Genomic DNA, 24,239 nt, shown 5'->3' with positions numbered 1-24,239 from the left:
GGCTGTGGTGTTTGAGAGAAGGGAACACACAGACCAGCTCCACATTCACAGCCAGCTTTCCACCCACAGCATAGGGAAGTAGAGCCAAAACAAAGAGCAGTAGTCTTGCTGGGTAGGATGATAGACTTAAACCCAGCCATATTAATAACTACACTGAATATAAATGGACTAAACTCTTCAATTACAAGACAGAGATTGTCCAACTGGAAAAAAAAAATCAAGGCCTATTTGTATTGTGTTTACAAGACATATACCTTAAATATAAAGATACAGGCAGGTTAAAAGTAAAAGAGTGGAAAAGATACACTTTACTATGCAAGTAATAATCATCAAAAAGCTAGGATGGCTATATTAATATCAGACAAAGCAGAATTCAAACCAAGGAGGGTTATTAGGGATAAAGAAGCCAGTATATCACTTGGTGTTGACTCAACTCTGATTTGTGGCGACCCCAGGTGTGTGTCAGAGTAGAACTTGCTCCATAGGGCTTTCAATGGCTGATTTTTCAGACATAGATCACCAGGCCTTTCTTCTGAGGTGCCTCTGATAAACATGAAGCTCCAGCCATTCGGTTAGCAGCCAAGCATTTTAACTGTTTGCACCACCCAGGGACTCCCAGACATAAAGAGGGTGAAAAGCATCAATTCATCTAGACAATGTGGTTATCCTAAATGCATACGGTGACAGAGAGTTTCCAAGGATGGTCACTGTGATAGTGAATGTTATGTGTCAACTTGCCTAGGTCATGATTCTCAATGTTATGTAATTATCATCCATTTTGTGATACAATCACCTCCATGTCGTGATCAGCCAATCACTTGTAAGGGGAGTTTCCCTGAGGGTGTGACCTGCGCCTAAGATGTATATGGATGCTCTGGCAGAGCTCACTGGCTTGCTCTGGATCCTATTTCTGGCTTGTCATCATCTAGCCTCCGGTCCTTGAGACTTGAGCCAGCAGCCTGTTGCCTGATCTCTTGACTTTGGGATTCACCAGCTCTGCAGCCGTGTGAGCCAGCACCCTGTCATCTGAGCTGCCAGCTTTCAGATTCACCAGCTTCCACAGCCCTGTGAGCCAGTGGCTTGCCATCTGACCTGCCAATTCTGGGTTCGTCAGCTTCTGCAGCCATGTGAGTCAGGAGAAGTCTCCAGCTGATGCCTAACCCATGGACTTTGGGCCTTGCCAGCCTCTACAACAGCATAAGCTATTTCCTTGAGGTAAATCTCTCTCTCCAGATATATATATACATACATATACATATGTACATACATACATATATATATATATATATAATGCTTCACTGGTTTTGCTTCTCTAGAGAGCCCAGCCTAAGACATTTGGTACCAAGAGTAGGGTGCTGTTCTAACAGATACCTAAAATGGGGAAGCAGTTTTGGAATTGGGTAATGGGTAGAAGCCAGAAGAGTTTTAAGGTGCCTAAAAAGGTTGTTGAATAGTAAAAGCCTAGGTTGCCTTGAAGAGACTGTTGGTGGAATTATGGACATCAAAGACAATTCTGGTGAGGGCTCAGAAGGAAGTGAGGAGAGCTGTAACACTAGAGACAGTACACGTAGCAAGAAGCAGCAGCAGAGAAATTAAAGCAGCAGAACCAGGAGACCAGTGCAAGATGGTGCAGGAGCTGACACACAGAGTTAGACAGTTGGGTGCCTTTAGGCAGGAGGTTTCCTGGTGAAGTGGAGCACCTCTGGACATGTATCAGTAGAGCTAAAGAGCTTTGTAACACTTGCCCAAGCAGGGCAGAGGCCTGGCCAGCCTGAGAGGCCTGAGTGGCTGAGGGGCCGAGAAGCCAAAGACCCAGGGAGCAGAAGCTGAAGAGACAAGGAGTATGGGAAGCAGATCTGGTTTGGTCTCAAAGGATGATATAGAAGAAGATATTTTGGGCTTGGAGTTGATTTAAGACTTTTGGGATGATATGATGAGATATTATAAAAGGAGAGAGAAGCAAGCAGAGAGGAGAGAGACCTTCTACCACCAAGAAAGAAGAGCCAGGAGCAGAGTGCATCCTTTGGACTGCACTGAGAGCCTCCTAGACCCAGGGGAAGATTGATGACAAAACTTCCCCCAGAGCCAACAGAGAAAGCCTCCCCCTAGAGCTGGTGCCCTGAATTTGGACTTTTAACTTTGAGAGAATAAATTTCTATTTAGTAGGGCCATCCACTTGTGGTATTTCTATTACAGAAGCACTAGATAACTAAGACAGCCACCATCAATCCTGTCACTCCACGCTCCAAGAGATGGGGTCTGTTTCTCCTTTCCTTGAATCTGGGCTGTCCTCGTGACATACCTTGACTCCCTAGGTTTCAGCTCTTGAAGGAGAAGCCTGGGGCATGGATTTAATTCCGGTGAATCAGCCCTGGTTCCTCTTGTTCCTCCAGCCTAGGACAGTAGCATCTCACTGCTGTTACTAATGACTGGGTCGCCTCACCACTGACTGTTTGGCATCTACACCCTTCCATCACTGGGTAATCCATTCTCTATATTAAATTCTCTCCATGTGGAAGATCAAGCGTTGTTTCTGTTTTCCTGGCTGGATACTCACTGATACAGAGACCTTGTGAGGCTTTTTATATCCATTTGCAAGATGAGAAAAGTAAGGCTCAGCATTGTCCTGAATTGGTTCTTCCCAACTGTGCTCTGGCAGGCTAGATTCAGACCTCGTTGGCATCCACAAGAACTCACGGTCCAGCGAAATGTCAGCGGACTTTGATCTGCCATTAAAAGATGACTTTAACAAATGGAAAGCCTTTTCCATCTGTATGATTTTAACAGAGCAATCAATGTTTAAATAATAAATGCCTTCATTTTGGGAAGTCTGTCCTCCTCCGGCAGCTCTCCTGGGCTTGTCTGGGTCATACTCAGCTGCCCGGGGTCTCTGCCTTCACCACCTCCCCAGGCATGAGGGATAGTGCAGAAGCTACACCCGGGAGGAGGGACTCCTGGGTTCAAGGCCTGGATCAGGCAAGTCCTTGGACTTCTCTGAGACTTGGGGACATGTTCCAGGAATTCCCTTCTAACTCGCACGCCCCAAGTTTTCCCATCAGCCTGAGAAATTAGAAGCAACCCCTGCTTCCACCCCTACAGCAGACTACAAGTAAAATGATGCTGAGGACCACCATGAATCTGGAGCACTGAAGTCTGGAGGGAGTAGACTGCAAGACATACAAACTCCTGGAACTGGAATTTCCCTTAGAGATCATCTAGTAGGTGAAGAGGGGTGTTTTGAGTTTGACTGACAGACCAGGGTGCTGTTCCAGCATTCTCCCTTACTGGCTGGGTGACGATAGCAGTCAGAGGCCCAGCAGGAAACAGATGGACCACTCAGAAGATTTAGCTCAAAAGGTTAGTGCATGGACGCCAGAGGTGTGGACATGGTTGTTATTGTTGGCTGCCATCCAGTCAATTCCGACTCAGAGAGACCCCATGTGACAGAGTACAACTGCTCCATAGGGTTTTTTTTGGCTGTAATCTTTACAGGTGCTAATCACCAGGTCCTTCTCTCATGGAGCCGCTGGGTGGGTTCAAACCACCAACCTTTCGGTTAGCAGTAAGTGGTTGACTACTGTACCACTAGGGTTCCTTGTAGAAATGGTTAGGGAAACCCATAAAAGATGGTGAAGCACTCAAGGGCTGGCAACACTGGGGAGCCATTATCACCTCTACGCCTGAAGGTCATTGTTACTGTTGTTACGTGCCGTCAAGTCAATTTTTGACTTGTAGCAGCCCCATGTGACAGAGTAGGACTGCCCTGTAGGGTTTCCTAGGCTGTAATCCATAAAAGAGCAGATCACCAAGTCTTTCTCCTGAGGAGCCAATGGGTGGGTTTGAACCACCAATGCTGTGGTTAGCAGCCAAGCATTTAACCATTGCACCACCAGGGCTCCCCTGACAGAAGCTGGAGTTTTGGAGGAGAGGCCCCTCAATAGGAGCTGTGGAGGAACACAGCTGATTCCAGAACCGCAGCAAGACCAGCAGGGACCAGGGTGAAGTAACACCCTGACATCTTTCTCTTCTTACCCTCTGATGTCCTGCAAGTGTCTCTCATTGGTCAAAGCCAAGCCAAAGTGAGTGGGCAGGGGAGTCCATTGATGCAGTTCATACAGGCTAGCCTCTTGAGACCCATAGCAGAGTGGAAAAGGGTAAAGAATGGATCAGAATGGGGAGGTTGGAGGGAGGAACGGAAGATGGCCAGCACAGTGATCATCTGAGCCTCAGTTTCCTCATCTGTAGGAAGTGGATGATAGCATAAGTCCGACATGGCTGTTGTGGAGATAAAAATAAATAATACACATAGTGTTCCCCCAATGTGGCTGCGTGTCATATTCCATACTATAGAGCTTTATAAAAAGCTAGAATCTGTACTCCATTCAGACCTACTAAATCAGATGCCCTGGGCATATAACTCATAAATGCTGGAGGTTTTATAAGCTTGAAGACCTAGTTTGGAAAGGAACCCATTGATGAATTGATCACAGCTCATATTTTGCAGTCAATTGCAGGTTTGAGTCCTGCCTCTTCCACTTCTTAGCTTTGAGCAAGTGACTTGGCTGATCTAGAGTCAGTTTGCTCATCTGTAAAATGGGGGTGATGGTGGTATACACCTTCTCAGTGATTATGAGCACTCGCTGGTGACTGCAGCACACATAGAGGGTTTGTCACATGGCAGCACTCATCAAACGGTAGCTTTGTTGGCCGGGTGAGAAGAGCGTTGCTTTTAAGTGCCGTAGAGTCAGTTCCGACTCTTGTGACCCTAGGTACTACAGAGCAAAACACCGCCTGCTCCTCTACCGTCCTCGCGATTGTTGTTATGCTTGAGCCCGTTATTTCAGCCACCGTGTCAACCCATCTCACTGAGGGTCTTCCTCTTCTTCAGTGACCTTCTGCTTTACCAAGTGTGATGTCCTTCTCCGAGGAGTGATCACACCCTCCAAAAGATTAGGATATTGCTATGACTTTGCCTTTAGTTTGAGGAAAATGGAAGTCAATAGAGCATCTTGAGCAGGGTAATGACATGATCCGACTTTTTTTTTTTTTTTTAACAGAATTTCTCTGTATTTAGTACAGATTATAGAGGGTCAAGGACAGAAGTATTGAGACCACTTAGGGGCCTTTCCAGTGACTCAGGCAAGGAAGGATGATGGGTTGGAGACTGTTTACACACACGCTTGCGTCGATAATATGTGATGCCCGTTTTAACAATATATCTACAACTGTGTCTACTTGTCAATTTGGCTTACAGTCAGCTGCTTTACCAATTCAAATGAATGCAGCCTGCTAATTAAGCTGGCTTTCTTGTTGAGATTCACAGTGGATTTGGGTGATATCAAAAACAAATGATCCCAGTAAACTTAAGACTCACGCCTCCAACACTTTTCCTGCCCTAGGTGTTAGTTTTGCTGACAAGGAACCTCCAAGCTAGATTCCTTTCAGCTCACAATATCTTCTTTCCTTTATTTCTCTCTCTCTCACTGCCAACTTCTGGCTTTTAAAATCTCTTTCTATACCCTTTTTCTTCATTGAAACTGCTGATAGCCTAGCACTATGCCAAATGCATTTCCACTGGACTGAGAAGCAGCATGAAGGTGAAGGGAAAATAAATGCCTTAAGGTCTTTATGCTTCTTGTTTAAAATTGCACATTATTCTTATTATAAACCTAATATATATTGCTTTCACTCAATACAGTAGAAAACATAGAATAATACTTAAGCTCCCCTCATGGGCTATCTGGTTTATATACCTGATCTTCCATGCTCACAATAATCTTAGGATACAGCTATTAGAATCTCCATGTTAGAAATGAAGAAACTGAGACTCAGAAGACATAATCAGCTTGCAGATGGCCAAGTAACAGGATTTGAATCTATCTGAAGAATCCACATTCTTAACCCCTGCTATGTACTGTTGTTATAGTTGCTGTTGGGAAACCCTGGTGGCACAGTGGTTAAGTGCTACAGCTGCTAACCAAAAGGTCAGCAGTTCGAATCTGCCAGGCGCTCCTTGGAAACTCCACGGGGCAGTTCTACTCTGTCTTATAGGGCCGCTATGAGTCAGAATCGACTCAACGGCAGTGGGTTTGGTGTTTTTGGTTTGTTGCTGTTGAATTGGCTCCAATAGATAGAAATGTCGCCCAATCCTGCGCTACCTTCATGATTGTTGGTATGCTCAAGTCCGTTGTTGCGCCACTGTGTAGTTTGAGTTCCTTCCTACCGTGGTGCCCATCTTCCAGTACTGTATTAGACAGTATTCTGTTGTGATCCATAGGGTTTTCACTGGCTGATTTTCATAAGTAGATCGCCAGGCCTATTTTCCTATTCCATCTTAGTTTGGAAGCTATGCGGTAACCTGTCCACCAGGAGTGACCCTGCTGGTATTTGAAATATCACTGGCATAGCTTCCACAGGTAGCAACGTGCAAGGCACCACAGAATGACAAATTGACAGAGTGGTGGGACCCCTGTCATATGCAACCTCCCCCCATAAAAAGAATAAATACAAAAACATCATCCATTGAAAACCTACTGTATACCAAGCGCTTTATGATCGTGTTTACGTCTAACAACAAACAAACCCTTCGACTGATGGGGAGAATAATAGTATCAAGAATAATTATCTTCTTAGTGACATATCAGGCCAAGTGCTAAAGTATCGTACATTAGATCAAGTAAAAAAGCACAAAATGGAAACTAATCTCATACCTACCACCTAGAAATAACCATTGTATCTATTTTAATGTCCATTCTTTGACTGTTCTTGCTATGCCTTTATTTTTTTTTCCAGAAAATTGGATCATATCCTTTATAGTACATTATGACTTCGTTTTCCCACTCAAAAATAACATCATGAGCATCTTTCTATCTCATTAAATGGCCTTTTATAGCATTAATTTATAATGGTTGATGGACAAAAGGTAAAGGGGAACCCAGGGAAGAAATGAGGGGAGCGCTAACACATTGAGGGGACGGCGACCAATGTCTTGGAACACACTGTGTACAAACTGTTGAATGAGAAACTGTTTTGCTCGGTAAGCCTTCACCTAAAGCACAGTAAAATATAAATTTTTTAAATTTTATAATGGTCAAACAGTTCATTTTATGGAGACATCATCATTTATTCGGTAATTCCTCATCGTAGGACATTTGGCTTTTTCCCATTTTTACTGTTGCCAATATGGTTGCAATGAACATCTTTGTAGCTACACTGTTTCATTCTCCTGTGATTGCCCCAAGATAAATTCCTTGCAGGGAACTTGCTGCATGAGAGCTTTTGCAAGTGCTTGATTCTTTTGGTAGATAAAAATAAGCTTCCATCACATCTTATCTTGTGGTCCATTTTCCCAAACCCTGGCCCCAAACTGGCTATTATGATTCATTAAAAACAAAGTAACAAAAATTGCTAATTTGCTAGGTGAAACATGATAAGTCATTGTTACGCTGTATTTATTTTATTAGTGGGGAAGTTGAATATTTCATCATGTGTCTGTTGTCCGTTTGAGATCTGTAATTCTGTTTCTGGAATGGTCTCCTAATATATAAGTAATAATGTATGTAGGGGTAAAGGTTAAGCAGAGCAAGACTCATCAATTTAATATGAGCAGCAGGACATAGCAAATTGAACTCTCCCCTTGTGAAATCTCTTCTTTTCAAACTCTGTGAGTATGTGGTCCTCATTCAATGATCAAGCCATAAACCTGGCTGGCCTTTTGTTGTATGACGGAGTCCCTTAGTCAGGAGCACATTCTGTCTGTAGTGACCCTTACCAACTTAGCAGACGAAGTGGCCACAGACCGTACGTGCCTAAGCCATTTGTTGATGTTGTTGTTAGCTGTCATTTAGTTGGACCCTAACCATGACCACCCCATGCACCATAGTACAAAATGCTGCCCTGTCCTCTGCCATCCCCATGATTGACTGTGGATAGGACCCTTGTGATCCATAGGGTTTTCAGAAGTAGATCACCAGGCTCTCCTTCCTAGTCCATTTTAGTCTGGAAGCTCCACTGAAACATGTTCAGCATGATAGCAACATGCAAGCCTCCACTGACAGACAAGTGGTGGCTGCAATGTGGAGGTGCCTTGGCCAGGAGGAACAGAATGTGGGTCTCCCACATGCAAGGCGGGAATTCTACCACTGAACCACCAATGCCCCCACCTAAGCCATAGAAATGAATTATTGCCCAAAATTCTTGGCCTGCAATTCACAGAAGGCCACAATGCTCAGTCCCTAAAGGCAGCAACCAAATCTCGCTGACTGTGGTCCTGAGGTATTCCCCAGAGGGGGTGCTTGGTTGTGCTGGCTGCTGAATAAATTAATGATGAGTACAACACAGGAGAAAGAAAAAAATAAGCAGGACTTTTGCAGTAACAGATAAAATCAGCGTGCTCAAGAACAGAGCAAATGTGTTCAAGAAAACATGGACCGAGTTAGTGAAAGGAAATAAGGACTCTCACAGAATGTAAGAACAAAAAAGGTAGACAAGTTTGAGGGGAAATAGAACCTGGAAATGAAGATCTTCAAGAACCAAAGAAGTTTCTCTCTTATTCTCTCTCTCACCCAATGGCTTGCTTTATTCTCCCCTCCGTGGAAGACATTTATTGACATATGTTGTGGCTTGAATTTTGTCTATGGCAGAACTTGATTTCTATTTAGAGCTTCAGTTCTACTGGGTCACAAAGGCTTCCTCTCTGTTAACACTGAGGGCAATCATAGTCAATTCACAGTTTTCTTAGTCTATTTGGAGCCTTCTCACCCTATACTTCTCCAGGGTTGCATCAAAGTTCTAGAAGCTTTCTGGGCCAAGACCTGGTAGTGGAGACCCATTGGCTCCTCCACCACTGCCAGTCGACCATTCTCAATGCCTATCAAGTCTTCTGGATCAATCCATAAGGATCAGTTCTGCATTATCCCATGATCAGGGCTTATCTAGGCCCTACAGTCTCCCTTAGTTACTTCCATTCCATGCTCGAGTCCATGGAAAGGATGCAGCTGTTTCCAAGGCCTGACGTCATGAGTTTGTTATCTCTGACCCACCAGCCAACACAGCCCACTAGCCTTCTCTTCTCTTCTCTTCTGCTCCCTCCCTATGCCTGTTCAGGGGAACTCTGAGAAGCTTGCACCTACTGGGCTCCCCTGAGGAAGGGAGAGGCTGGGACTAGCTTAAGACAAGCAAGACATCTAAGGTGCAAAACTGAAGGAGACACTCGCTCTCAGATACCTTCCTCAGAGTGAGGGACCTAGGGTATGAAGTTGAAGGAGGCAGGCATTCCTGGCGTCTTGCAAGTACGGTATCAGCACCTGAGAGTGAGTGCCTCCTTCCATCTTTCACCTGAGGTACCTCACTTGCCTCACCCTAGTTCTGGCCCTGGAGGGAGAGGCACAGGCCCTCTCTCCTCACAGTTCTCTAGATCCTTCTAGGGGTTGTGTTTTCACCCAGCAAGGACAGAGAAGCCTAGGGCCCCTCGTCAGGGACACAAGCTAGTCTCTATGTCTCTTGCTTCCCCTTCTACTCTCCTTCACATGGTCCCAGCCCAGAGACCATCTCCTTTGAGACAAGGCAAGTCAGCTCTTTCCACATCATGCATTCTTCCAAAACTTCTGTTTATGACAAAAGGGTTTCTCTAGAGCATTTCGAGGCTTAGATTTTTGGAACCCCAAAACCCAGATTCCTACAAATGCAAAGGCTCTGGCTTTTGATATTCCAAAGCTCTCTTCCAGCATTTGTACAGTGCATCCGGCACCATGAATGCTGACCATTGGCTGGGAGAAGGACAGGCAAGGAGGGTGGGGAACTGCAGGGCAGAGCATTAGCCTACTATGCACATACATCCAATGGGAAACAAGGACTTCCCAAAGTCAAGCCAAATTCAAGTAAGCTAACTAAAATTTATTCTACCAATGGGTATCCATCTAGAAGAGGGAACAACATAATAGTGAGGAATGACGGTAAGAAGCTGTTACATGTATAGATTTCTTGATAACTCCTAAGACACGCTCCTTCTAAACTATAAGCTCCCTGACAGCAAGAGCAAATTTTATCTCATTCGTTGTCGTATCTCCAGTGCCTTCCGGAAGGCCTGAAACATAGTTGTTGTTGTCAATTCCAACTCATAGTGACCTCATGTAACAGAGTAGAACTGCCCCATAGTTTTTTCCAGGCTGTAATCTTTGCAGGAGCAGATCACCAGGTCTTCCTCCCGCAGAGCTGCTGGGTGGCTTCGATCTGCCAACCCTTCCATTAGCAGCTGGTGGTGCAATGAGCTAAGCTTCATAAATAATTGTTGACTGAATGAATAAGCACATAGGCTCTTTCAGAGTCCTCAGAGTGACTCTGTTGCATAAGGAAAGAACATTTTTATCTTCCCTCTTTTATAGAGGTCATAACTGAGGCTCAAATACCTGAAGTCAGGGAGTAAGAGGAGGAGTCAGGCTTTGAACCCTTACTCTCCAGCAACAAGTGCTGTGGGACCTGTCAGTTCATTACCACTCAATTATCCTACCATATAAGTCATCTGAACCAATATACTGTATTTTATTCTGGATAATGAAAGCAATAAATATGGTGAACACAGGTATGGTAATTGATCTCTATTTGTCTGGAGCAACAGAGGAAGAAGGAGAGTCAGAGATAGGAGGAGGAAATGGAATACGTGACTTGTTGCCTCCATGAACAAGTGCTTCCTTTGCTGTGAGGCCAGAGAATTGAATGGTGCCTGGCTACCATTAGTGAGCATTTTGATCAAAGATTTTATAGAAAATCCTAATCAAAAGGGGGAAAATGCAAAAGACAATTTCAAATTCTCATGGAATCCAGACTTTCTAGAGCCATTGAGGAGGCCATGAATGCCTGAAACTTTCACCCTGAGATAATCATTAAACCTTAAGCCAAAAAGATCCCCTGACCTATTCTTTAAATCAAAGAGTAGTTTAACTTAATTAATAAAGAATGTCTGCCTTGACCATCATGCTCTTTTAAAGAACTATCTATATGGGATCAAACTGACAACAGGAACTCAAAAGAGTAGATAGGAAGTCTAGGGGGCAATGAGTTTGTGTTAATGGGGGAGGAACAATTCGGAAAAGGAGGGTGAGAATGGTCACACAACTCGAAGAATCAATGTCACTAAATAGCACAAGTAGAAACTTGAATTGGTGTTATGTTCTGCTGTGTGTATTCTCAACAACAACGAAAGTAAATAAATTCTTTTTTAAAAAATGACAAACATTGTTGAGCTCTTGCTCTGTGCCAAGCCCTATGCCAAGGGCACTGTATACTGTTTTGGTTAATCTTCAAAATAACCTTGGGGGAAGTGTAATTGGCTCTATTTTATAGATGAGGAAGGTGAGACTCAAAGAGGTGAAATGGTTTGCTCAGAGCCTCTCAGCCCCCGAGGAGCACTGCTGAGATTTGAACCCATAATTCTGTGACTCCAAAGTTAATACTTCCCAGCTATCCCGTTTTAGTCATAGGCCTTCAGTGGCCTCTAGACTATGGGTGCATTTGACACCAACCTGGGACAGCCACCTCATCCTACCATCCATGGGAATCATTTGCAAATGACTTTGGGGAAACAAGTGTGGTTGTGCCTTCAGGGGCAAACATGCATGACATTTAGGCTCTGTCAACCTGCCCACCAACCTCTGGAGGAGAGGGAAGAGGGCAATCTGTCATCTGCTTCTGTGGTCTCCGGAATGTCAAACAACCAGAGTTAGAATGCACCACCAATGTGTCATCTAGATGTTTGAGATCATGTCACCCCACCCTCATCACGTCAGAGCTCCTGGCTGAAAGACAGCAACGTTGATATCGATTTTACGACTAATAATACTAACACTGCCCATTTTGCATGCATGCGTCCAGTGTGCCAGGGTTTGTGCAGAGGGTTTTACATACATGATCTTATTCTGTAAAGTGAGGCTCTATAAAAAAAAAAAAAAATTGCCGTTGAGTTGATTCCAACCCATAGTGACCCTGTAGGACAGAGTAGAACTGCCCCATAGGGTTTCCAAGGAGCAGCTGGTAGATTCAAACTGCTGACCTTTTAGTTAGCAACTGAACTCTTAACCACTGTGCCACAGCCCCATTTACCAGATAAGAACACTAAGACTCAGTGATAGGCATTGACAGGTAGGATTTGATCCCAGGTACCACCTGTCTGTCAGTTTGTCCTACTGTGGTGGCTTGCATATTGTTGTGATACTGGAAGCTATTTCAAATACTAGCAAGGTCACCCATGATGGCCAGGTTTCAACAGAGCTTCCAGACTGAGACAGACCAGGAAGAAAGTCCTGGCTCTGTACTTCCTTCTGAAAATTAGCAATGAAAACCCTATGGATCAGAACAGAACCTTGTCCGTTGCAGTGCTGGAAGATGAACCGCCTAGGTTGGAAGGCACTCAGAATACACAGTGGCTGCAACAATGGACTGAAACATGCCAACAGTCGGGAAGATGACAGAAGACCGGGCAGCATTTTGTTCTATTATACATGGGGTCGCCAGGAGTTGGAGCAACTAACAACAATCAGCCCAAACTCTTTACCAGTATTCATGAGTCACACATTTAGAATGCGTTCTGTACTTTCCAACGCATTAGCTCATGCTTGCCATGTTCATCCATTCAATGACCCAGAGTACTGTAGTTTTCAGAAAAAGTGTCCAATGTGCATGCATGCATGTGCACGCACACACGCACACACGCACGCACACACGCACACACACACGCACACACACACACAAGCAGGCACACATATTCCACTAGGGGTGGAATGATCCAGAAGCCTTCTTAGCCACCTTCTTATCCAATTACCGACTCTCAAGAAAAGGACAAAAGGGAAAAGACATCCAATTTGCTGCGGCCACTCCGGCCAAGCAGACTCTGGAAAAAAAACCTTGTCATGAAACTTGACACCAGAGCATTGGACCTTTTTAGTATTCATGATGATATTTTACTTACATGGATCCTTTTATCTCTGAATTCCCAACAACTCTAAAAAGGAAGGAGTGTCATCTGGTCTTCACTCGATGTGGCAATGGGTGCTTGGAGAGATGGGAAAGAGTACCGAGGGTCAGACATCTGCCATTGTTTTCCAGATTCCAGCTGACAAACCAGATATAGTCAAGACTTTGAGGCATCAGCAGTAGAGCCTTCTCAGAGTTCCTTTCACCCCAGTTGACATTTCCTTTGCTGGAATTGTCTCTCTATAGACACCCAGAGAACTCCTACACATCTCTATGAGAAGGCTTCCTTGGCCTTCCCAATTCCATGCATGCCCACCAAGCAATGTTGACTATCCCACCCTTTGTACAGGCACCCTAGTTTGTATGCACCTCAGATATGCCATTTCCGACACTTTTTACCCTGTGGTTCTTACCAGCCCAGTCGTTCCCTTTAGGTAAGGGATTCTTAACCTCAGGGTTTATAGTGAGTCAGTAGAAGGGCTTCAGAGGAACTATCAATCCTCTGGAACTATGCCAAATTGCGTGTGTATATGCGATTTGTCTGGAGTAGTGGTTGCTCAGTGGTACAATTCTCCTTCCCTGCAGGAGACCCAGCTTCCATTTCCAGCCGGTGCACCTCATGCACGGCCACCTGTCAGTGGAAGCTTCTGTGACGCCGAACAGGTTTCAGCCGAGCTTCCAGACTGAAATGGACTAGGAAAAAAAGGCCTGACAGTGTACTTCCAAAAATCAGCCATTGAAAACCCTGTAGATCTCAACGGTCCAGTCGGCACCTAATTATGGGGCTGGTGCAGGATCCAGCGGTGCTTCATTCCCTTGTACATGGGGCCGCTATGGGTCAGGGGCTGACTCGGTGGCAGCTAACGACAACAACAGTATGTAATTTGGGGGCTAGGGGCTCCTTAGCTTTCATGAGTTTGTTGTTTTATTACTCAAACACGTTTAAGGTCCATGGCATTAAAAATGAAATTCTGTGAGATTTTTATATCCCTGTTGCCTATTACAGCACCGGGCCCAATGTAGACAAGTGAAAAATGTCTGTTGCTGCATCGTTGCATAAAATTTTGGTGTAAATGTGGAATTGAGGGATTCTGTGTTGCTCTTATTTTGTGTTTTATCGATTGCAGCTTTGAGCAAAGAATGTAAAAAGCTCAGAATTAGTAAAAAGTTCTAAGTGACTTTAGGCTGACTGGCAGCTAGCTGTCCTTTCCAATGACAAAGATCAGGTACCTTTTCTGTGAAGAAGCCCAACACTTTAAATAGCTCCCACCTCTTGCTCTCAGAAATCTCTCACTTGCTTTATTTAGCTGCCTCAGCAATTGAACCAAACCAGACCAGACCAGTGCCATCCAGTCTATTCCAACTCATAGCGACCCTATAGGACACAGTAGAACTGCCCCATAGAGTTTTCAAGGAGCTCCCGGCAGATTTGAACTGCTGACCCTTTGGTTACCAGCCGTAGCACTTAACCACTGTGCCACCAGGGTTTCCTCAGCAATCAAGCATCTAAGAATTTATCCTACAGATATATCAGCCTGAGTACAAAAATACACATAGACACAGGTAATGGCAAAATATTTGGACTCAGTCTGAATGTCTATCAATAGGTACTTTCATTGTTTAGAACAGGGTCAGCAAGATTTTTTTCAAGGGCTTGTTGTTAGGTGCCGTACAGTCAATTCCTACTCCTACCCACAGTGACGCTGTATACAACCAAACAAAACACTGCCAGGTCCTATGCCATCCTCACAATCGTTGCTTGTTTGAGCCCATTTTTGCAGCCACCATGTCAATCTATATCGTTGAGGGTCTTCCTCTTTTTCACTAACCCTCTACTTTAGCAAGCATAATGTCCTTCCCCAGGGACTGGTCCCTCCTGATAACATGTCCAAAGTTCATGAGACGAAGCCTCGTCATCCTTGCTTCTAAGGAGCATTCTGGCTGTATTTCTTTCAAAACACATTTGTTCGTTCTTCTGGAAATCCATGGCATATTCACTATCCTTTACCAACACTGCAACTCAGATGCATCAATTCTTATTTCACAGTTTCTGTTGCAGCTACTCAGCTTCACCATTGTAGTGTGAAAGGAGCCAGAGACAATATGTAAATGAGTAGGTGTGGCTATGTTTCAATAAAACTATATTTGCAAAAACATAGAGGGAGCCGGGTTTGGCCAGTAGGTCATAATTTGCTGACCTCTACTTCAGAATGCAATGGGTTGGGTTTACTTCAGGATACCGCTCAGTGGCTGTCGAGTCGGCTGCTGACTCAGGATTGGACCGTTGTGATCCACAGAGTTGTCATTGAATGATTTTTGGGAAATAGATTGCCAGGCCTTTCTTCCTGTTCTATCTCAGTCTGGAAGCTCCACGGAAACACAGACGCCTCCACTGCCAGATGGGTGGTTGCTGATCCTGAGCTAGACTGGCCTGGAATCAAACCTAGGTCTCCCACATAGAAGGCAAGAACTCTACCGCTGGGCCACCACTGCCCCTAGAATACTATACCACTGTTCAAAAAAAAAAAAAAAAAAAACTTGTGAAAATATCCACAACTGTTTTAATTTTCAGAACAGTGTCGTAACTAGTGTGTATACAGTGCTTCCTGTGTGGCTGACTCTGTTTTAAGCACTTTACTTGTGTTACTTTATTGCATTCTCACACCCAACTCTGTAAGTGCTCTTATTATTCCCATTTTACAGATAAGGAACTGACATACAGAAAGGTTACAGACTAGTTCTTGGTCCCAGAGCTCAAATTGGTAGAGCCCTAATTTTAAGCCAAAACCATACTGCCGTTTGGGGTCTCAGTCAGAAATAAAACGTAACTCTCAATACCTTGATCTTAACTATCGCCCTCACCATCCTCGTAGGTGCCTGTGATTAAGTACTCACCAAGTAAGTGTCAAGTACTGTTTCAAGGATTTCATTGCATTATCTTCTCTAATCCTCACCACGAATCTGTAAAAAAAAAAAAAAAAAAGTTGCCATTGAGTAGATTCCAACTCATGATGACCCTACATGGGTCAGAGTAGAACTGAGCTCCGTGGGGTTTTCAACAGCTGTGATCTTGCAGAAGTAAATCACCAGGCCTTTCTTCCGAGGTGCGCTGTGGGTGCACTTGAGCCACCAACCTTTTGGTGAGCAGCCAAGTGCTTCACTGTCTGCACCTCCCAGGGACTCCTAGTAATTAATATGCCATGGAAAACAAAAGAGCACAGTGTGACTGTTTGAGTGTTAGGAAGACATCCAATAGAGTGATCAGAGAAACGCTCAGCTCAAGGGGATGAGGAAGAGCCTGTCATATGAAGAACTAGGGAAAGAACATGCCAGGGTGAGTACAAAGATCCCGAGGTGGGAACGAGATTGGTGTGGTTTAAAAAAGAAAGAAAGCCTGTGTAATTGGAGCACAGTAATAGCCAACATTTACTGAGTGCCTATCACAAGTCCTGCACTGGTCTAATCAACTCTCTCGTTTAACTAACACAGCAACCCTATTGACAGCTACTATTATTATTCCCACTTTATAACTAAGAAAACGGAGGCACAGAGATGTTAAATAGCTGTCTGGAGTTCCTAGGTGGTGCAAATGGTTAAGCATGCTGCTACTAACTGAAAGCTTGGCAGTTCAAATCAACACAGAGGTGCCTCGGAAGAAAGACCTGGCCATCTACCCCTGAAAGACCACGGCCATTGAAAACCCTGTGGAGCACAATTCTCTCCTGACGCACACGGCGTCGCCAAGAGTCAGAATCGACTCAACAGTAACTAGTTAGAGTCAAAGAGTTAGCCAAGTGAAAGGGCTGGGATTTGGACCCGAACAACCTCACTCTTCACCACTATACATACTGCTTTGCCTGGGGAGCAACCAGCCCTGTGAATTCAGGCAACCAGCTTAACCTCTCTGAGCCTCAGTTCTCATACTACTGATGCTGAAATAAAGCGTGTTAACATCAGTGAAGTCACTGTTCCCTAATAGAAGAACAAAGTTAGTTCTCATCTCTTAAACATTTTCCATGAGCCACTGTCCTGCTGAAAGAAAATATCCCAAGAGTGATGCTCCAGGAGTTTTCATCTTGAACATTTCCTCCGAGGGTACAGGCACCTACTCAGACACAATGACTTTGGGTATTTTTTTAACACGTGGTGTGGTGGCATGGTGATGTCTATTATCTTATGTGTGATTAATGAAAGCTGTTAATGTAAACAGTGAGAGGACAGGCACTCTGATTTTCCCAATGGCTGCTAATTAAGGAGGTGCTGCTCATTAAAAGGATTAAAAGGGACCAGCTCTGTCACAGCTGTCTATAATAATTTATCAAGAAGCGAAAATGTAAGGACGTGGCCCAGAAAGAACATGATAATAATAATAAAAACTCTTTTTTTCCTTACAATAATAGTAATAATGATAATAAGACTAACCGAAACCAACCCAGTTGCCACTGAGTGGATTCCAACTCACAGTGACTCCATGTTCCATCATGTACGCAATGGTTCTGTGTGCCAGGTGCAAGCTAAGTGCTTCATAGGCATAGTCTTATTTAACCCTCTTAACAATCCTCTCGGATAAATACCCATGTTAGGTTCAACTTTCAAAAAGCTGACCGATCTCACAGCAAATGAATGCTGGACTGTGAAATTGACACTCACACGACCTAGTTAAAGAAGCAACTTGGGGTCTTGAAAGAAACACCTTGTGGAAAATAGATCGAGTGTATGGGGGCTTACAACCGGAATGCTGCTTAGAAGCAAGGATGGCGAGACTTGGCCTTGCTTGCTTTGGACACATCACCATGGAAAACCAATCACTAGAAAAGGACATCATGGTTGGTAAAGTAGAGGGCTGGCAAAAAACGAAGAAAATTCTCAATGAGATATATTGACACTGTAGCCTCAACCATGGGCTCCAGCATAACAAAGATCGTGGGAATGTTGCAGGCCCGGGCAGTGTTTCCTTCTGTTATACATAAGGTAGTCGTGAGTCGGAGTCGACTTAACAGCCACTAATGCCATCCTATGGGTGTTGATGGGAATAAGGGGGGAGGGAAACCCACAAACACACATGCGCACAGACACGTGTATGCAGTCAAACACACACACCTGCACACACATACACACACATATGACATGGTCTGGTCAAGAATGAGTTTGCTCATATTTAACCATGTGTCAGATCCATGAGCCTGTAATAATTGTGATTGACGGGTATCACTAGAAGACAGCAACGCAAGCACCAACAACACGAGCTTTGTTGGTTGGGTCTCAGTCTGCACATACATAAAGAAAAAGTGCACAACATGTCACCTAGGAGTGATTTCCTAAACCTGAGCGCACTTTGTCATTCACCCACTCATTCATTCACTCGCTCACGCGGCGCTCGTGAAATGGAGAGCGGGGATGAGCCTGGGGCTCATATGGGAAATAAAAGTCACAGGACGCTGTGATCAATTAGGTGACGGGTGTGCGGAGCAAGATGAAGTTGAACAGGACTCCGAGATTTTTCTAGTTGGATTGAGTGGATGGCCGATCGTGCTATGGGTGAGATGGAGAACCGAGGTACATGAGCAGGTTTGGGGAAGGTGATAAGCTCCATTTTGGACATTCCAAGCTGGAGGTGCCCGTGGGACGGCAGGAGCAGATGTGCAGGAGACACGTGGGAGTGTTTATGGGTCTGGGGCTTAGGGAGCAGACACGTCAAAAGACAAGGAGAGATGGAAGGGTGAGCCCTGGGACAGTTCACACTGAAGAGGTGAGCAGAGAAATGGGGGCAGGGGGTGAGTGAAACAAACCTGAGAAGGAGAAGGAAGAGTAAGATGGGATAGAACTATTGCACAAGAGGATGGAATGATTAAAAAGGGGAAGAAGGGCCTGGATGGGGGAGCCAGAGAAAGGGATGGAGATAAAAAGAGAAAGGCCTGTGTGTGAGGAGCAATTCATAGAAGCCCTAGGGAGCCTTGTAGTAAATTATGGTGGCCAAGGTCACGTCCCATAATCACCACTAGAAAACCTACGTGAGCTTCTTTCAGTGGCAGCTGGGTGTTTTGCAGAGAGCAAGGGCATTGGCTTAGGTAGCCCTGGGTTCAAATCTCGGCTCTGCTGCTTCTAGCTGTGTGACCTTGGATAAGCTTCTCAACTCTCTGAGTTTGTAAGAATGGGGCGAGGGAGATACCGTCTGACCTCCTCTAACTTCACAAAAGGGAAGGAGAATCAAGATCAGTATCAGCCCAAGCAGGTTCCTATGAAGCAGAGGTCAGACATATGCTCTCTCTCCAACCTTTTTTATCGATTCTGACACCAACACCAGCCATCCCTCCCCTGGCACGCTCTGCTTCTCTGCTGGATTTGATAATTCATTGCAATGGCCACATAGAACTCACAGACAATACTCACAATTATGGGGCTTATTCGGGAAGTAACAGGTTACTGGAAACCCTGGTGGCATAGCAGTGGAAAGGTACAGCTGCTAACCAAAAAGTTGGCAGTTCAAATCCACCAGACGCTCCTTGGAAAGCCTATCGCGCAGTTCTACTCTGTCTTTTAAGGTCACTATGATTCGGAATTGACTCGATACAACGGGTTTAACAGTTTACCATTCAGGATGCAGTTCTTCAACCAGGACGGCTTCTTATCAGCCATGCCCACAGGCAGGCTTCTCTCTGGCCCTCTGCCCCTCAGCCCCTGCCCTGCTCAGGCAAGTGTTGCAAAGCTGCAGTCAAGTGTTACAAAGCTCTTTAGCTCTACCAGTAAGCGCCTGGAGGCACCCCACTCTCCCAGGAAACCTCCGTCTGACGGTGCTCAGCTCTCTCCCTCTGTGGATCTGCAAATCTAGCTCCACTACGTGCCTGAATGTACCTCACTCTGCCAGCAAGCCTTGTGCCTGAAGGCACTCAGCTTTCTCACTCCACTGCATGGGCCAGGAAGTCCACTGCACTGTCTCCTGCCAGTCTGGTTCTGCTGCCGCCGTTTCTCTGCTGCTGCTTCTCACCATCTCCAGTGTTACAGCTCTCTCTGTGTCTCCTGGATCTAGGAGATTCTCAGCACAGGGATCTCAGGCCCAAAAGACACGCTCCACTCCCAACTCTTTTTTCATGGTGGTAGTCAAGTCCCCCTCTGCTCTGGGATTGGCTCTCTTTTAAGCCTAGCAGGATGGCAAAACTGACCAATCCCCTTGTTAAGGTTCCATACACCTTATTTGCATGGTCCCACTCCTGCAGGGTTCCATACGCCTTAATTGCATTAGCAGCAAGCTACCCAATCCCCTTGGTGGTAAAAAGCACCTCATTTGCATAGTCCTAGCCAAGTATTTTGTGAGACTTACAAAGATTCTGGCTCGATTCCGACTCACAGCGACCCTATAGGACAGAGTAGAACTGCCCCATAGAGTTTCCAAGGAGTGCCTGGTGGATTCGAACTGCCGACCCTTTGGTTAGCAGCCGTAGCACTTAACCACTACTCCACCAGGGTTTCCAGACTCTGGTAGAAGGGCCATATTAGGTAATAGACTGCACCTCAGAGCTTCAGTATTTTGATCCATAAAATGGGGTTATTAATCTTTAGCTCAGAGACCTATTTTAAGGAGACATCTTGCAGATAATACACTCACACTATATGTCATTCCTTTTTTTGTCCCACCTCATTGTGCATGTATGTGTGCAGTTAAAGTGACAGAAAACTAAAACCAAAACCAAACCACTTGCCACTGAGCTGACTCGAACTCATGGCAACCCCAAGTGTATCAGAGTAGAACTGCACTCTATAGGGTTTTTAATGGCTGATTTTTTTGGAAGGAGATCACCAGGCATTTCTTCCTAGGTGTGTCTGAGTGGACTCGAGCCTCCAACTTTTTGGTCAGCAGCCAAGGACGTTAACTAATTTTTACTGCCCCAGGACTCCACAGAAAACTAAAGACAAAAGGATTTTATGGGCTCAGGTGACTGAAATTGCAGGAGAATTGGTTCCAGACAGAGCTGGATTCATGGATTCACATGAAGCCACGTCTACTCCTTGTTCTTTCTCTGTCCTAGCTCAGCCTCCCCCTTCATTGGCTCCATGCTGAGTGTGATGTCAAAATGGCCACTCTTAGCTCTCAACTGATTTCTCATTTTCTTAGCAACAACCATCTGAAAGAGTATGCCTCCCTCTCAAGAGTTCATTAAAAAAAAAAAAAAAAAAGTCTCAGGATTGAGTCTCTATTAAGTTCCAACTGGTCTGACTTGGGTCCCATGATCATCGCAGAACCTATCACTGGCCAAAGGACAGCAACATTCTGATTGGCTGGGCCCAATGAGTCACGTGACTTGCCTGGAACTCAACCTCATTGACTGAGAGAGGGCAAGGTCTGGTTCCCCAGAGTAGAATGAGGCTCTGTTAACAGAAGACTTGCTAGCTGCTGTCCAGCCAGCCCTTACTCATGGCAACCCTGTGCACAGTGGAACAAGATGCTCCTCGGTCCCGCGCCATCCCCGTGAAGGGCTGGGGATCGAACCATTTTGATCCATAGCATTTTCACTGGCCAATTTTTAGATCACTGGGCCTTTCTTCCTAGTCCTTCCTACTCTGAAAGCTCCACTGAAACCTGTTAGCATCCTAGCAACATGGAAACCTCCGCGGACAGATGAGTGGTGGCTGTGAGTGAGGTCCATTGGTCGGGAATCCAGCCTGGGTCTCCTGCCTGGAAGGTGAGAATTCTACCACTGAACAACCAATGCCCCCAGCCTGCTACACAGGACAACTCAGCATGTGTGTGTGTGTGCGCGTGCACACATTTTTCCTGTTTGGGTTTATTTCTACCCTGTTTATTCTTACACTCAGTCATGACTTCAGGAAAGATGTACTAAGCGCCTACTCCATGCAGAACACCTTCTTGCTGGGGCAGGGACTGCAGAGTGGTCTCATCCAAGATCCTTAACCCAAACACCCTCCCTAAGAACTTAAGGAGGATGTCTTTGGCCTCTGCTGACTCAGAGGGTCAGCAGGAACCTCTGACACCCTCTGACCTTTCCCGAAACCTTAAGGAGGAAGAAGAGAGAGCCTCAGAGGGCAGGTTTAAAATTAGCAGGGAGTGCAGAGCTGCCTGTGGTTCTTGAACTACAGCCATTGGGGAGGAATGGGAGATAAGGTGGTCGAGAGACAGGAAGCATTTATTTAAGATCACTATCACACTGGGAAGCTGGAGGGGGAGTTTGGTTCAGGGGAAGAACAGGATGTTGCCAGGATCCGGGGCAGGGCCAAGGGCAGGGGGGCATGGAGGGAACGGATATTGGAAAAGGAGAGCTGGTCAGGCAGGGTTTAAGACGAGATGGTTTGGAAAGGTCCCAGGCAGGAAGTTGGCCTGGGGAGAGGCCCCTTGAGAATTCAGAAGAAAGATGGATATTCCTTCTAAAGACCTTGGATCCCTTCAGAGAGGCTGGTGTGTTTCTGGGTGGTCCGCTGCGAAGGAGACCGTGTTTAACTCTTGTATAAGCATTCAGTTCTCTCTCCTCCCTGGTGTCCTTCTACTGGGCTACCAGCTTGGGGCCACCATGCTGCTTGTCTCTGAAAGGCACCACATCTGCCCCACTGCCCTCGAAGGCTGCTAGAAGTTAAAGCCCAGACTGGCTAACCTTGCCCCTGAGATCAATTCCATCCTGTACTCATGGAGGCAGGGAGGGGCAGGGCACGCTGCTGGGTACCATATATATTCCTAGTTCCCCAATGGGGAAAAAGCACGTAGTTGTTCCAGCCTTCAAAAAATGTCCTTTATCAAATCTAGGATAGATAAGTGTAAAGAGACCAGAGCTTATTAGTGGTCATAGAGGTGAGTGGGAGGGAGGGGGAGAGAGGGACTCACTGCTCAGGGGGCTCTGAGCTTCTGTTAAAGGTGATGGAAAATTTTGGAAACGGATAATAATGGTGATGTTGGAACAACGTGATGAACGTAACTAATGATCGTATACGGATTGTACACGTGAAGAAAGTTGAGATGGTGAGTGACTTGCTGAGTACATATTTGTTGTTGTTAGGTGCTGCCGAGTTGCTTTTCAACTCATGGCCACCCCATGTGACAGAGTAGAACTGCCCCATAAGGTTTATGGAGTAGATTGCCAGATCTCTCTCCCATGGAACTGCTGGGTGGGTTCCAAGCGCCTACCTTTTCCTTAGCAACTGAGTGCTTAACCATTGCATCACCAGGGCTCCTCTACATCTATATTTACCAAAGTAAAAAACAAACAAATGACCACCATACACCAAGGAAAAAAATACACAATCATCATAGTCCAAATAACCCACGATTGTGCTGTTGTGGCAAACCAGATACTACAATGAGTCTTGGACATCCACGAACCCGTTGCCGTCAAGTCAATATCGACTCGTAGTGACCCTGTGGGACAGAGTAAAGCTGCCCCATAGGGTTTCCAAGGCTGTAACCCTTACAGAAGCAGACTGCCACAGCTTTCTCCCTCGCAGCAGCTGGTAGGTTCGAGCTGCCGACCTTTGAAGTTAGCAGCTGAGCGCTTAATCACTGCACCACCAAGGCTCCTTCCTACTAACTTGCTTTAATCCTTTTGACAACACTAAGAGGTTATTTTAGCCATTTTCAGCCCTGGAAATCAAGGCACACAGAGTTCAAACCCCGACCCAAGATCATAGCTGTTCAGTGGCAGGAAACAGGCACGTGCAATTTGCCTACTTGCTAAGAGCCTGTCTTTGTAGTCAGATAAAAGTGGCTTTGGGCAAATGACTTTACCTTTCTGAGCCTTGGTTTCTCCACTCTATAAAATGGGTATAAACTAGGACCTATGTCACATTTCTTGTTAACTGCTGTGGAGGTGGCCCCTGATTCACAGGGACCCCATGTACAATGAGATGGGATCATTGTGCTCCACGGGGTTTTCATTGGCTGATTTTTCAGAAGTAGCTTGCCAGGACTTTCTTCCTACTGCAGCACAGTCTAGAAGCTCCCCTGAAATCTCTTTAGCATCCTAGCAACACACAAGCCTCCAGTGACAGAACTGCTGGGTGGCTGCACACGAGGTACATTAGCCGGGAATTCAATCAGGGTCTCCTGCATGGAGGGTGAGAAGTCTACCACGGAGCCACCACTGCCCCCAGCTCTGCTATGTACAACAGGAGTTATAAAGGGCCTGCTCCCCATCTCTGAGCTCCGCCCCCCTCCAGAGGCCAGAGGCCCCAGGAGCAGGGCTGAGCTGTGTGGACCTCCACCTCCCTCTTCTGACCTGCTCTGCAGGCACAGCAGACAACACCCCAAGGGGATCTCCCAGTCCCCCCAGGAC

General features: G+C 45.6%; 1 long non-coding RNA gene across 1 annotated transcript in view; it reads right to left on the bottom strand.

The window, feature by feature from the left end:
- LOC126065307 (uncharacterized) overlaps positions 1–24,239 on the bottom strand; it is a 386,754-nt gene that overhangs the window by 1,268 nt on the left and 361,247 nt on the right. The window contains exons 9-10 of the long non-coding RNA XR_007514823.1: positions 15,862–15,927; positions 12,962–13,044 (exon numbers count right to left, since the gene is read on the bottom strand). This is a non-coding gene — a long non-coding RNA (uncharacterized LOC126065307). The remainder of the gene's footprint in view (positions 1–12,961; positions 13,045–15,861; positions 15,928–24,239) is intronic.

Source organism: Elephas maximus, chromosome 22 (assembly GCF_024166365.1).
Source record: "Elephas maximus indicus isolate mEleMax1 chromosome 22, mEleMax1 primary haplotype, whole genome shotgun sequence".
Classification (NCBI taxonomy): Eukaryota; Metazoa; Chordata; class Mammalia; order Proboscidea; family Elephantidae; genus Elephas; species Elephas maximus.
The sequence above is the reverse complement of the archived record's forward strand: the minus strand, read 5'-3'. Positions and strand labels throughout refer to the sequence as shown.